Source organism: Talpa europaea, assembly GCF_964194135.1.
Source record: "Talpa europaea genome assembly, chromosome: 13".
Taxonomy (NCBI): Eukaryota; Metazoa; Chordata; class Mammalia; order Eulipotyphla; family Talpidae; genus Talpa; species Talpa europaea.
The window spans coordinates 5,371,181-5,383,453 of NC_140080.1; positions in this window are offsets into that span (position 1 = coordinate 5,371,181).

Genomic DNA, 12,273 nt, shown 5'->3' on the forward strand with positions numbered 1-12,273 from the left:
CAGCCATCCTGATACGTAGCTGTCTCCTGTCACTCTGTGTGGATGCAGCTCTCTCACCTCCCCAGACAAGATAATCCAGTATCTTGAGTCCTAAAGTTAACTCTTAAATATTCATCAGTCAAAACATAGCAATATTGTTCCTGAAATCTGACTTTCAACATGGGTGATGCATGATAATTCAGTAACTCATGATAATTCAGTAACTTGGGCTGAGGCTAATTTGCTATTTAACGTTTGAAAGGTACAGTCTGTGCGCACAATCTCATGTCATTTCCATCTGCCCCGTGTGAACATGACGCACAGTGTCCTGGAAAAGGGCCCCTCCCTGCTCTGGTGCTCTGCACAGCTGTGAGGTCTGAGATGGCCAGCCACAGCCTCCTGCCGGGGTGGGGGGGGGGTTACCGTCACCTTTCACCCCGACTGATGAACAGGGAGCAGAGGGGCACCCAGACTTTGCATCTCTGCTGTGCATTCTGCACAAAGAAAGACATTAAATCCTGCATGGGTTGCTCTGTCATCAGCATTGTTTAAGTGAAAGCTCTGTAGAATGGGAAGCCCCGCCCTCCGACTGGTCTAAGGCCAGGCTAGACTCCTGTTTGTTGGCACAGCTTTTGCAGAATAGAATCTGCGGCATTGTTTTCTTTTTCTTTTTAAAAAAGATTTATTTATTTATTTATTTATTTATACAAGCACTGGGTACAGTCAAAAGCACAGGAGGGTGAGAGAATTCACCAGAGCCAGAGGGGAGAGCAGAGCAGGCAGACTGACCAAGTACACTGCTGAGGGGAGCAGTGGGTGGCAGGAGAGGTCTGCGCGCCATGTGGGACCCTCGCCCGGCAGCCGGGGATTGAACCGGCGCTGCAGAGGCTGCGGGCAGCTTTGCAGCCCAGCCCTCAACCGCTGCGCCACCGGGGAGGCCCTGCGGCATTGTTTTCTGGGTCGAATCCTTCCTTAGATGGTACAAGGAACTCTTGGTCACCGAGACTTGCAGGTGACACCTGTCACACAGCTATTACTCTACAACATTGGACACTGTGACCATGAGCTCAGAAAGGCCGTCTGAGTCACCCACACAGTTCTCCGGGGAGCCAGAACTCAGTCCAGGTCCCCTGATGGCGAACCCCATACTTCAACTAAAGCGATTGCCCATTTTTTGCCTGTTTGTTTTGGAGTGCCAAATAATAGACTGGTTGAACCTCAGGGAATCCTAGAGAGGAAATTCTCTTAACTCCCAGGTGGTAAAAAAGGAGTAAGACAAGCTGCAAGAGAAAGCAGCGTGCCCTGGGCATATCCTGACTGTGCCTGGAGCCCCAACCCACACCCCAGACGCTGCACTCCCTCCCCACACCCCAGCTTCCTTGGAGGAACGTCCCCTAACTGACCGTCTTCGCTGTCGCTGACTATGTCCTACCGAGTAGGACTGTCACTCTGAGTGTGCGCTTTCTCTGCAGTTCATCTTTGGTAACAGGATTACACGCTCTCTGAGGTCAGGGACCGCGTGCGATGCCTCTGTATCTTGAAGCGCATAGGCTTGGGGTTCCTCCACAGTGTGTTTTCGTTGCTGGGGCTCTGATCAAATCTCGCATTTTGAAGCCCAGCAGAGCCCCGAGGCAGAGGTGTGCAGGCTCTAACTAAGGTGTTCTGGGGTGGGATGGTGGGGAGCTGACTGGGACGTCACCCAGAGGCATCTGTGCAGTGGGCACGGCTCTGACCCTGCCAGGCGGGGGAGACTTGTGTAACGCGGTCAACTGAAGATTTATTCAGACATTGAGTCAAACTAGCTATTTAATGCCCACTGGAAATGGGAGTTAGAACAGAGGAGAAATAACGAACCATAGCTCTGTAGGACATAAAGCTCAAAAAATTACTTTCACAGCAAGCTTGAAACAAAAACTTTGGGGAAATGAGCCTATTCTCTTAAAAGACAGAGTTCTGCATGTTAAGAGGAACCAGTGATTAAAAAACTAATTTATAAAGCAAAGTTTCAAATGCATAATTATTAAGCTCATTATCTGAACTTTTCTGCAATATGGGTACATGTAAAAATAGACATAAGCGTGTGTTCGAACTTTGTAAATGAATTGAATCAGGGAGTACTTATTTCTTCTTTCAGACATTCTAAGTAGTAATTTTGCTGCTCATATTGTACTGAAAATATCGTCATGGTAGAAATGCAACCTTGTTAGCTATTCCAATGGGTAGATTTGGAATAATCAGAAGCAAAATCCTAAGTGGTTAGTAGCTATAATATGATCTAAAATACAGACAATTAAGGAATTTTATCTGGTAATGTGAGGGACAGAACTGAAAAAGTTCATGTAAGGTGTTTGGCATCTAAGATGGTTTTGTTTCTTTATTATCTTAAGGTTGTCACTGAGGAAACATTGGTTACAGCACTGTATATAATTCAGATGTATATAACTGAATGCATGTCATGCCCCACCCCCACAGCCCCCATAACCACCCCACAGCCCGTGGCTGCCCCCCACCTTTAGCTCAACCATCACGCCTCCATGCAGGCTGAAGGCCACGTCCCCATCCTGTGTTGACACCACATCCCACTGTCCTAGCTGAAGGGCAGGATAGAAATGTGGCGGGACGGCAGGAACCCATCCTAAAGATGTGTCATCTCGTTCTCGTCTTTAAAAATATTCTTTCCAGAGGATGGCACCTCTGTGCTAGGATGATCATTTGCGCCACTGGGCACCTCCTTCCTGCGTGGTGACCTGTGCACAGTGGGAAGAGCCTGACTCCACTCGGCCGCATTTTACTGTCAGCTTAGCTGTCTCTGGAACTTGAGATGTGTATAGTCTGAAACCACGGCTCTCGGCAAAGTTTGCTATTGAAAATGGTCAGCCAAAAGAACATCTTGGGGCCTCCCCGGTGGCACAGCGATTGAGGGCTGAGTTGCGAAGCTGCCCGCGGCCTCTGCGGCGCCGGTTCGATCCCCGGCTGCTCCCCGGCCACCGGAGGAGGGTCCCACATGGCGCGCAGACCTCTCCTGCCGCCCGCTGCTCCCCTCAGCAGTGTACTTCGGTCCTTCTGCCTGCTCTGCTCCCCGCTCTGGCTCTGGTGAATTCTCTCACCCTCCCGCGCTTCTGACTGTACCCAGTGCATGTATAAACAAACAAACAAATAAATAAATAAAAATACATGCCTCTTTTAAAAAAAAACAAAACAAAACAAAAAAAAGAACATCTTGTTTGGTCCATCTCTTCCCCACCCCTTATTGAAGTTCCGATCTGCCATTTTTATCCCTTACAGAGGTTTCAGCTTCTTAGTTCAATACTAGCAAAAACCTCCCTCCTGACAAACTGGCGCCTTTCTGTTCAGTAATCAGGGAGACTGCTTTCCTGCAGTGCCAGTCACAGAGGCCCAGTGCCAAGCTCTGCCCCTCTTGGGACTTTTCCATTGCCCAGAGAGCTAGTTCCTAGCTTTTATCTTTAAAAAAAAAATCAATCAGTGTTATTAGGGTAACATTAATTTACAACACTGCTGCCAGATGTGCAGTCACCATGCACCACCCACCATCCAGCTCCCTGTCCCTGTCCACACTCCTCCTGGTAACCACCGTTGCTTTTGTTTGCTTTTTTCCTTTATTTTCCACAGATAAGAGGAGACATCTGGTGTTTGTCTTTTTCCTTCTCTTATTTCACTTAGCATCACCCCCTCAAGGTTGCAGCAGCCCCTGTGTTGTTGCAAAGGGCACGATTTCACCTTTTTATGGCTGAGTAATATTCCACTGCACATGCATACCACGTCTTCTTTATCATGCATTATTGGTAGATCATCCATTATTTCCATAGCTTGGCTATTGTGACTACTACTGTAGTGAAAATAGGGGGGCATAAATCTTTCACAATTAATGCCTTCATAGTCTTCAGATACCCAGAAGTGGGATTACTGGATCATACTGTAGTTGTGTTTTTAATTTTTTGAAGCACCTCCATGCTGTGTTCCATGGAGACTGCAGCTCAGAATGTAATCCAGTGGCTGGTCTCTATCACCCCAACGTTGTGTCAAAGTAAATAGACTTGGGCATTTGTCATTTCTGAAGAGTGTTTAATTTTTGGATAAGAAAGCATTGAGGGCCTCCCCTGGTGGCGCAGCGGTTCAGCGCTGGGCTTCAAAGCTGCCCGCAGCCTCTGCAGCGTCGGTTCGATCCCCAGCCACTGGCGAGGGTCCCACATGGAGCGCAGACCTCTCCTGCCGCCCGCTGCTCCCCTCAGCAGTGTATTTTGTCAATCTACCTGTTCTGTTCCCCGCCCTGGTGAATTCTCTCACCCTCCTGTGCTTCTGACTGTATCCAGTGCTTGTATAAAGAAATAAATAAATCTTAAAAAAAAAAAAAGAATTGAATGTGTTTGTACATTTAATCTGTTTAAAAAAAAAAACAGCCACAAAAGCAGCTGCGACTTCATTGGGGAGGCAGGTGAACATGGGGCAGTCAGTAGGTGTTGGGGTCAGCTGTGCCGTCCAGGTGAGCTGGCTGGTGGCTTGCTGTGGAAGGTGAAGCCGCGCTGGCGATTGAACATAACATTAGGAAAACGTGTTTCCCAAGGCTTCCGGTCTCTTTTCCCCAAAGTGAAGGCTCTTTAGCCTCCAAGTGTGTGTGGTAGGACTGTAAGGCTCGGGGTGACCACAGGCCCTTGCCCGTGGCTCCACCTTCAGATGTCCCCTGTTGGACCCGGACGTGGCCGCGAGCTGCAACGTCCTGGTTTTGTCCTTTCGCCACCTCCTCCCGCGGTGACGTTCCCGGGGGTGCATTCGGAAGCTGAGGCCTTTGCAGGGCAGAGCGCCCCGGGTGTCGGGGTGTCCTGGAGATAGCAGGACCTGAAGCTAGACGCGCCCGGCTTCCATGCAGACGCTGCGGGCTTTTAGTGGCGAAGGGGCAAGGTTCTTTGCTGTGGGGCAAGAGGTCACGCTTCCGCCTCTCCTTCTGCCCCTGCCTGTGCCAATTTGCCAGGCCTTGGGTGAAAGGACCTGCTCTGGGGCCCGTGGGCCTTGGCGCCCGCCCTGCAGCGATTCCCTTACCTTCTCGGGGCAGCGGCCTGCCCTGACCGTCCAGCTCCCTCCCCTCGCGGCTTTCCAGCGGGGCTGCAGCAAAGCAGTAGAGTCACGGAGGAGCAGCTGTTCTGGAGACGCGGGTCACGCATCTTGTATGAGGTGCCTGGGCAGCATCCGCCAGCCTCAGCGCTGTCACACCTCTCGGGCGGAGCACCCCTGAGTGTGTGCGGACGCCCGGGCCCTGAGGGAGGGGCGCCTGGGGGTCCTGAGAAGAGCCTCCCTCGGCGGCAGCTTTGAGAACAAGAGCCAGTCAGGCTGGGCGAGCCCTGAGGGGCCACACAGCATGTCCGGGAGGGAACTTGGGGAATCCCCGCACATTCCTGTTGGAAACTTTGTCCATCACCTGCAGGCACCCCTCTGTGCCAGGAAGCCTTTTCTGTGAGACGGATCTGAGAACACGCCCTCTGCGGGTCTCTCCTTTCCTCAGGGTTGTTCCTGTGTAACCTGGTCTCTGTCCCTGGGGTTGGCTGTTCACGCTGGTCTTATCACAAACAGAAAGGCTGAAGATGCTGGTCCCCTCTGCACTACACGATTGTGGGCACAGGTGTGCGTGTATTTGTGATGATGCGTGTGTGCGTGTGAGCCACACGTGTGTGCACACATCCCCGCAGCAGTGTGCATGCCAGATGAGCACCTGCAGCGTGGCTGCCGGGACGGGGTCCCCGACCTGCACCCACGGCAGCTGCATGTACAGGCCCCACCCCACGGACGGGAGGCCGAGCAGGATGTGTTTCCTGTTTCTGTGCAGAGGGAGGGCTGTCTCTGCGGTCTCCGCCCCCTCCCCATAATAAAAGGGGTGGAGACAGACCTTCGGAGGATCCTGACCTGGCGCTAACCTGCTGACTGAGAGTGTCTCCTGAGGGCAGGGAGACCCCCGTCTTGAGGGCTTTGTGCCATCTGGGCTTGGGTCCCCGGGGCTGATAGGGCTGGCGCTGTGGGGTCCTGGCACTTGGGGAGCTCAGCCTCGGGACCTCCTCTGAGCATGGCCTACTTCAGAGTTTTCTCATCTCCTTCGGATCTGAGCATCTAACCACACAAATAGCTGTGGGTGGGGCCCTCAGGGTATGTGAAGCTGCCCCAGCCAACACGCAGCTTGTTTTTGGAGCTTTCCTACCGCGTGTGTCTCCGGGGTGGGCTCCGACAGGACGGGAGCGCTGAGGCGGCCAGGGGCGTTTTATTTCCCCAAATGCACCAAGGGTGTTTACACAGGGCTCACTTTCCCTTTCGCTCTTGAAAGTATTGACTGAGTCGGGAAGCCAGAGGGTGATTCAGTTGCCTGGATATCATCCGAATGAGAATTTCTGGAAATTGGGGCCAGAGCTCACTGTGATTCATGGAGACCCTGCAGCCTTGGCATCGCTGCCTTTTTCTCTGTTGAAAAGACGGATGGTTTGTTTGAAGCCTGTTTCCTTTCACTGGTGTCGGCTCATGCAAGTGAAGCCAGGCAGATGGCAAACCCGGGCGTTTGAAATCCTGCTGCAGGAAGCACAGCGCTGCGACGCGGCGGCGCCGCTCAGGGATGACAGTGAAACTGGGCCATTTGTGTCCCAGGGTTTCTCTCCAGCTCCTCCACTAAGAGCCGTGGCCCGAGCACTCTAGAACCAAATTACTGTCACTTAACAGAGTGCTCGTTAATTTTGTTGCTCGTTACCTTTGTTGGTCGGCTGGCCCGTGAGTCTTCACTGGCTGCTGTAACAAAACGCCACAGACTGGGGAGCTGGAACCACAGAGAGTTTTTCTCACGGTTCCGGAGGCGGGAAAATCCTAGCCAGAGCGCCGGCGGGTTTGGGTCCTGGCCAGGGCCCTCCCTGGCTGGTGCACAGCCGCCTTCTCGGGTGCTGTGTCTCTTCCTCCCCCCTCCAGGGGGCGCCACCCTTGGGACCTCCCAGCCCTCTCCTCTAATACTGTCCCACGGGGGCTTTCACATGCTCCTGGGGCACAGACGTGCACGCCCTGATGGGAGGGTTGAGGATGACTTCCCGGAAAAGGCCAGTTCAGCAATACGTAACCGTTTCCTTCCGGGAATGCCAGACGCCCCCAGACAGACGAAATACGGAAGAGAGCCCAGCCCCAGGATGAGCTCGAGAGCAGAATTAGGTCTCATGGCGGAGGAAATACCTGGAAACTTAGCAGCTTGAAACAAGGCACGTGTGTCTCAGAGTCTGGGGCTCGGGGATCCGGGCCTTGAGCCTCACAGGCTGAAACCCTGGCGTTGGCTGGAGCTGTGCTCGCCTCCCGGCTTCCACACTCTCTCGCCCGGGCCTTGGTGGGGTCCCTCTCCTCCAAGGGGGAAAGCCTTCGTTTCTGCCTCCCTGTTTGCCGGGGATGACCCTCGTTTCTTTCCCCTCAGGCCCCGCCAGCCTGCTCGTGCAGACCCTCCAGCTGAGGGCAGGCGGGCCCTGGAAACCTGGCCCCAGACGTGACGTCCCATCGTTGTGCCACGTCCTGCTGCTCGTGAGCCCCTTGCTGGGTCCCTACCCCGCCCCACCGGGGCCAGGAAATGCCCAGGGTGACGTCTTTTTTTTAAGTTGAAATATCTATTGAGATCATTGCAGATCCGGGTGCAGCTTCTAAGAACGAATCCAGAGCGATCTGGTGTGGACTTCAGCCAATTCCCACCCTAGAAGTAATGTCCCGCACACTGGAGTCGTGTCCCAGCCAGGGTGTTGGCGCTCACTCTGCTAGAACCTTCTGTCTGCCACGCCCGGCGTTGTTTGCGCGTGCCTGAGTGTGTGCAGCTCCATCCCTGAGTGGGTCTGGGAACTCACTCTACGGGAAGCCCTGTGCTGGGGGCTGTATTTGAATGTCACAGTAACAGTTCACCGGTGACTGGCGTCCTGCCACCCGCCCCCACCCGAGCCCGTCCCCGACAGCACCAGCGCGGAGTCCAGAGTCCCTGTTTCGACCAGGGCCTGGCATGGGTGCGGCCCCTATTCCTGCGGCGTCTGCCCCAGAGGCTGCTCACCCACCCTCACACGCATCCTTCCCAACACCTGGCAGCACCTTGCAGAGACACAGCTGGGCCTGCAGCTCCGCCCCGCGGGGCCCTGTGTCCTCCGGGCCAGGACCTCGTCACCAGGGGCAGAGGCAGCGGGAACAGACTCAGATTTCAGTGCTCCTCGGGGCGCCAGGGGTCGTTGGTAGGCTTCTGTTTATTTTTCTGTGCACTTTGCACCCATCTTCCTCGCCACCTGCCTGCCCACCCTCTTCTGGTATCAGGCAGGAAAGAACAGCCTCAGAGAAACCACCTCAGCAGTGCCCGCGTCTGCACAGGCCGCAGCTCCGCAACACACGTCAGCGCGGGCCGTATCTGTCTGCGTCTCTCTTGCCCTCTCTCCCTGCTCTTTCTGCCTCTCTCTCGCCCACCTCTCTGTCTCTGTCTCTCACTCACACACGTGTGCCCGCGCACACATATGTTTGTAGTGGTCGGCTTGACTTGCAGCTGATACACAACCGAGGAAGCCCACCGTTAGGCAGCAGAGAGGAAAGCTGAGGGGTAACCTATTAACCTCGGGGTTTGATGGGACGAGCACCTCCAGAAATCAGAGAAATCAGGGGCACGTTGCGAGCTAGAAACACGGGGGCTAGTGTTGAAGGAGCCGTTGGACTCGCACTCGCCCTACTCGGCAGAGCAGGGTGATCCCAGCGCTGCCCGTCCTTCGAGTCTGGGGAATCAGCGTGGCGGGGCACTCGGGACCACAGGGCGCTGGGTGGAAGCTGCTTGCCTGACCTTGAGGCCAGTAGGGTGCTGTAGGGTGCCAGCCCCCGGGGCTAAGCCCAGAGCAGATTAGAACAGCCTCATGTGGGGGACGCAGCCAACCCCAGAGAAGAGACTCGAAGGTGCAGGCTTTGTCCAAAAGCCTCAGCAACGTGACCCTCCTGGGAAGGAGCGGGTTCTCTAGGTCGCAACACCTTGGAACTAAGGTGTGATTCAAAGAAGATGGCTTCAGGGCAGGTATAACCCTGGCAGAAGAATGATCTTCCTTGATCTGTGACAGACCGTCGACTTTTTCCTCCACGGCCCCATCTGGGACGGACGGGTCAGTATGTGCGGCGCCAGGGGCACGCGCGCCCAGGAACAGAAGAGGAAGTCGGGGTATCTGGACAGATGCTGCCAGATCCGGGGATTACTTCATGAAGCCAGTTAGGTCTCCAAAATACAGTAATTGAAGGAGAAGCAAAGCAAGTACCTCCAACATGGGGAGTAGCAGCTAATGAAGTCGACGGCCGCAGAGAGGGTGTCGAGCCCAGACGAGTTCAGAAAGGAACTGGGCCGGAGGGCGAGCGGTGGATGGCGCCCCTCGGGCTCTCACGCGGCAGACACGGTGGGGGGAAGGCATCCAGGAACCAGACCTGACAGCCGTTCCCGCTCCGCGCCGTCTCTGAGCTGCCTTTCTGGCACACTCAACCCTTCCCCTGCTAGGCAGCTTTGCTTAAACTGTAGCCCTATTCTACTAGAGAACTTTTGTCTTTTTTCCCTACTTAATCGTGGTGGTAGGATGAACTTTGGGTCTGTGTTTTGGATAGTGTGTGTATACACGGTGTGCACGATCTGTCCTTGCTCCTGCGGAGCTTGGCAGTTTTTCTTAATATTTGTTTCTAATAGGGCCTCCCCTAGTGGTGCAGCGATTGAGCGCTGGGCTGTGAAGCTGCCCGCAGCCTCTGCAGTGCCGGTTCGATCCCCGGCCACCAGCGAGGGTCCCACATGGTGCGCAGACCTCTCCTGCCGCCCACTGCTCCCCTCAGCAGTGTCCTTCGGTCCTTCTGCCTGCTCTGCTCCCCGCTCTGGCTCTGGTGAATTCTCTCACCCTCCCGCGCTTCTGACTGTACCCAGTGCATGTATAAATAAATAAATAAATCTTAAGGGAAAAAAAAATTTAAAAAAAAATTTGTTTCTAATAGAATATACACAAGGTGGGGGGCGTGTTGTCCACAGTCTGAGCTATTCATCACCCAAGGGACCACGTGAAAATAACAGCCCCCTCTGTCTTGTAATAGCTTCCGTTTTGTCCCCCCGACTTGGCTTAGTGTCCATTGGGACTAACAATGCTTGAAGCACATGTGAATTAGCCTGTTGAGTGGACTTTGGGCCTTTGAAGACAGAATTGTAGACTTGTATTTATAGACTTGTAAGCTGTTAAAATTTATGAAAGTAAATGAGTGTATCTGCTAATTCCATCACTGGGAAATCAGCATACTAATAGTACTGTTTTCTCCTCCAGTCTGTTCAAATTATATTTGCAGATGACATGTTATTTATCTACGAAAAATAAGTGCCAAAGTCTAAAAATGTACAGTGTCCTGCGAATGGATTTGTTTTCTTCCAAGAAAGCAAAAACAGGTCATAAAATGGCAGGTGACACCCCACCTTTCAGACACTGCGTGTGATTATGAATTCCTGGTAATCAGAATATAAGCTTTAATTTTGTTTTGATTTATAACTGAATAATATATACCTATTTGGTTGGGCAGAGCATAAGTCTATCACTTCAGAATTCACTTCTCTTCACACCCTTCTTCGTCCCAAGCATAGTGTTGTAACAGTGCTGCTTTGTAGCTCTGTTAATAATGTTAGCACTTGGATTTACTCATCTCCACCATCAAAAGATAATAGTGATACGTGCAAATGAATTGTCCAGTGTGACTCTGCTTTTCTTTTTTTTTAAGATTTATTTATTTATACAAGCACTGGGTACAGTCAGAAGCTCGGGAGGGTGAGAGAATTCACCAGAGCCAGAGCGGGGAGCAGAGCAGGCAGAAGGACCGAAGCACACTGCTGAGGGGAGCAGCGGGCGGCAGGAGAGGTCTGCGCGCCATGTGGGACCCTCCTCCGGTGGCCGGGGAGCAGCCGGGGATCGAACCGGGCCGCGGAGGCTGGCAGCGCAGCTTCGCAACCCAGCGCTCAACCGCTGCGCCACCAGGGGAGGCTCGTGCCTCTGCTTTTTGACTCAGATACTTGCAAAATTGAGCTGTTGTCTGGTTTCAGATCACTTTAAGTGTTTGTCCAAAAGGACCCCTCCCTGCATTTCCATATGTACTGGGGGTTGGGGGCGCTACAAGCTGGAGCAGCTTAGCTGATGCGCTGGACCCACATTTAGGTAGTTTAGACGTGAAAATGCATGTGCATGAAAGTGCTATGTGTTTTTTTGTTCCAACTACGTTTATTGAGATAAAGCTTGTTTGCACAGTTGTATCTGCTCAGGGGCTGTAGGTTCAAGCCTCTGCGAATGTACGTCTTCACACCCCACCCACCACCGGCCGTGGTGTCCCCTGGGCCGTTTCCCTCCTGTCACATCCCACCACCTCCCCTTCTTCTGGTTGCTTCACTCAGACATCAAGGGTTCTTAGTGTTCTGTTTTCATCTGTTTATTATGCTTTCTATTTCACGTGTAAGTGACACCCCCAGTATTGGTCTTTCTCCTTCTGACTTATTTCATTTAACGTAATTCCCTCCACCTCCTTCCATGCTGTGGCAAATGGCAAGAATTTGTGTGTAGATATGTATGTATGTGTGTATTTATTTATCTGTCTCTGCAGTATTCTGTTGTGTGCATCACATTCTTCTGATCCCCTGCGCTGTCCTTGGGCACTAGAGCTGTGTCCATAACTTGGCTGTTGTGCACAGTGCTGTCAGGAGCACGGGAGTGCATTTATCCCTTCACCCCGGTGTTTTTGTGTTCCTTGGGTACATATCTAGGCGTGGCGATGCGGGGTCGGGTGGTAAATCTATTTTTCATATTTTGAGAACCCTCCATACTGCTTTTCAGAGGGGCTGGGCCAGTCTGCCTGCCCATGTGCTAGTTTTGAAATGTAATAAATTAGAAGGATAACTTGTCTATACGTGTCTGTACTTTTACACAAGTGCGGTAACCATAAATAGAGTTTTAGATCTATACTTGAAAGTATCACAAATTGCGTGTCATTAAGATTTTCTCGCAAATTTTATGGAGGCGTAATAATTGCATTTTACAGATCCATTATTATTGGAGAGTTGAGTTGTTTCCAGTTTTTTCCATGGCAGGTAATGTCTCTGTTGAGGTAAATCTAGTGAGCTGTTTATATTAAGCCTACAGGAAGGAGTAGGCAGAGCTTTTACTTTCCCGCTTTGGATCTGTATTTCTACCTACGTTAGGTGAAGAGCCCCTCCCAACTCCTTGACGAAAGTCAGGTGCCCTCGGGAGCTGATTGAATGGCTGAGAAACAATT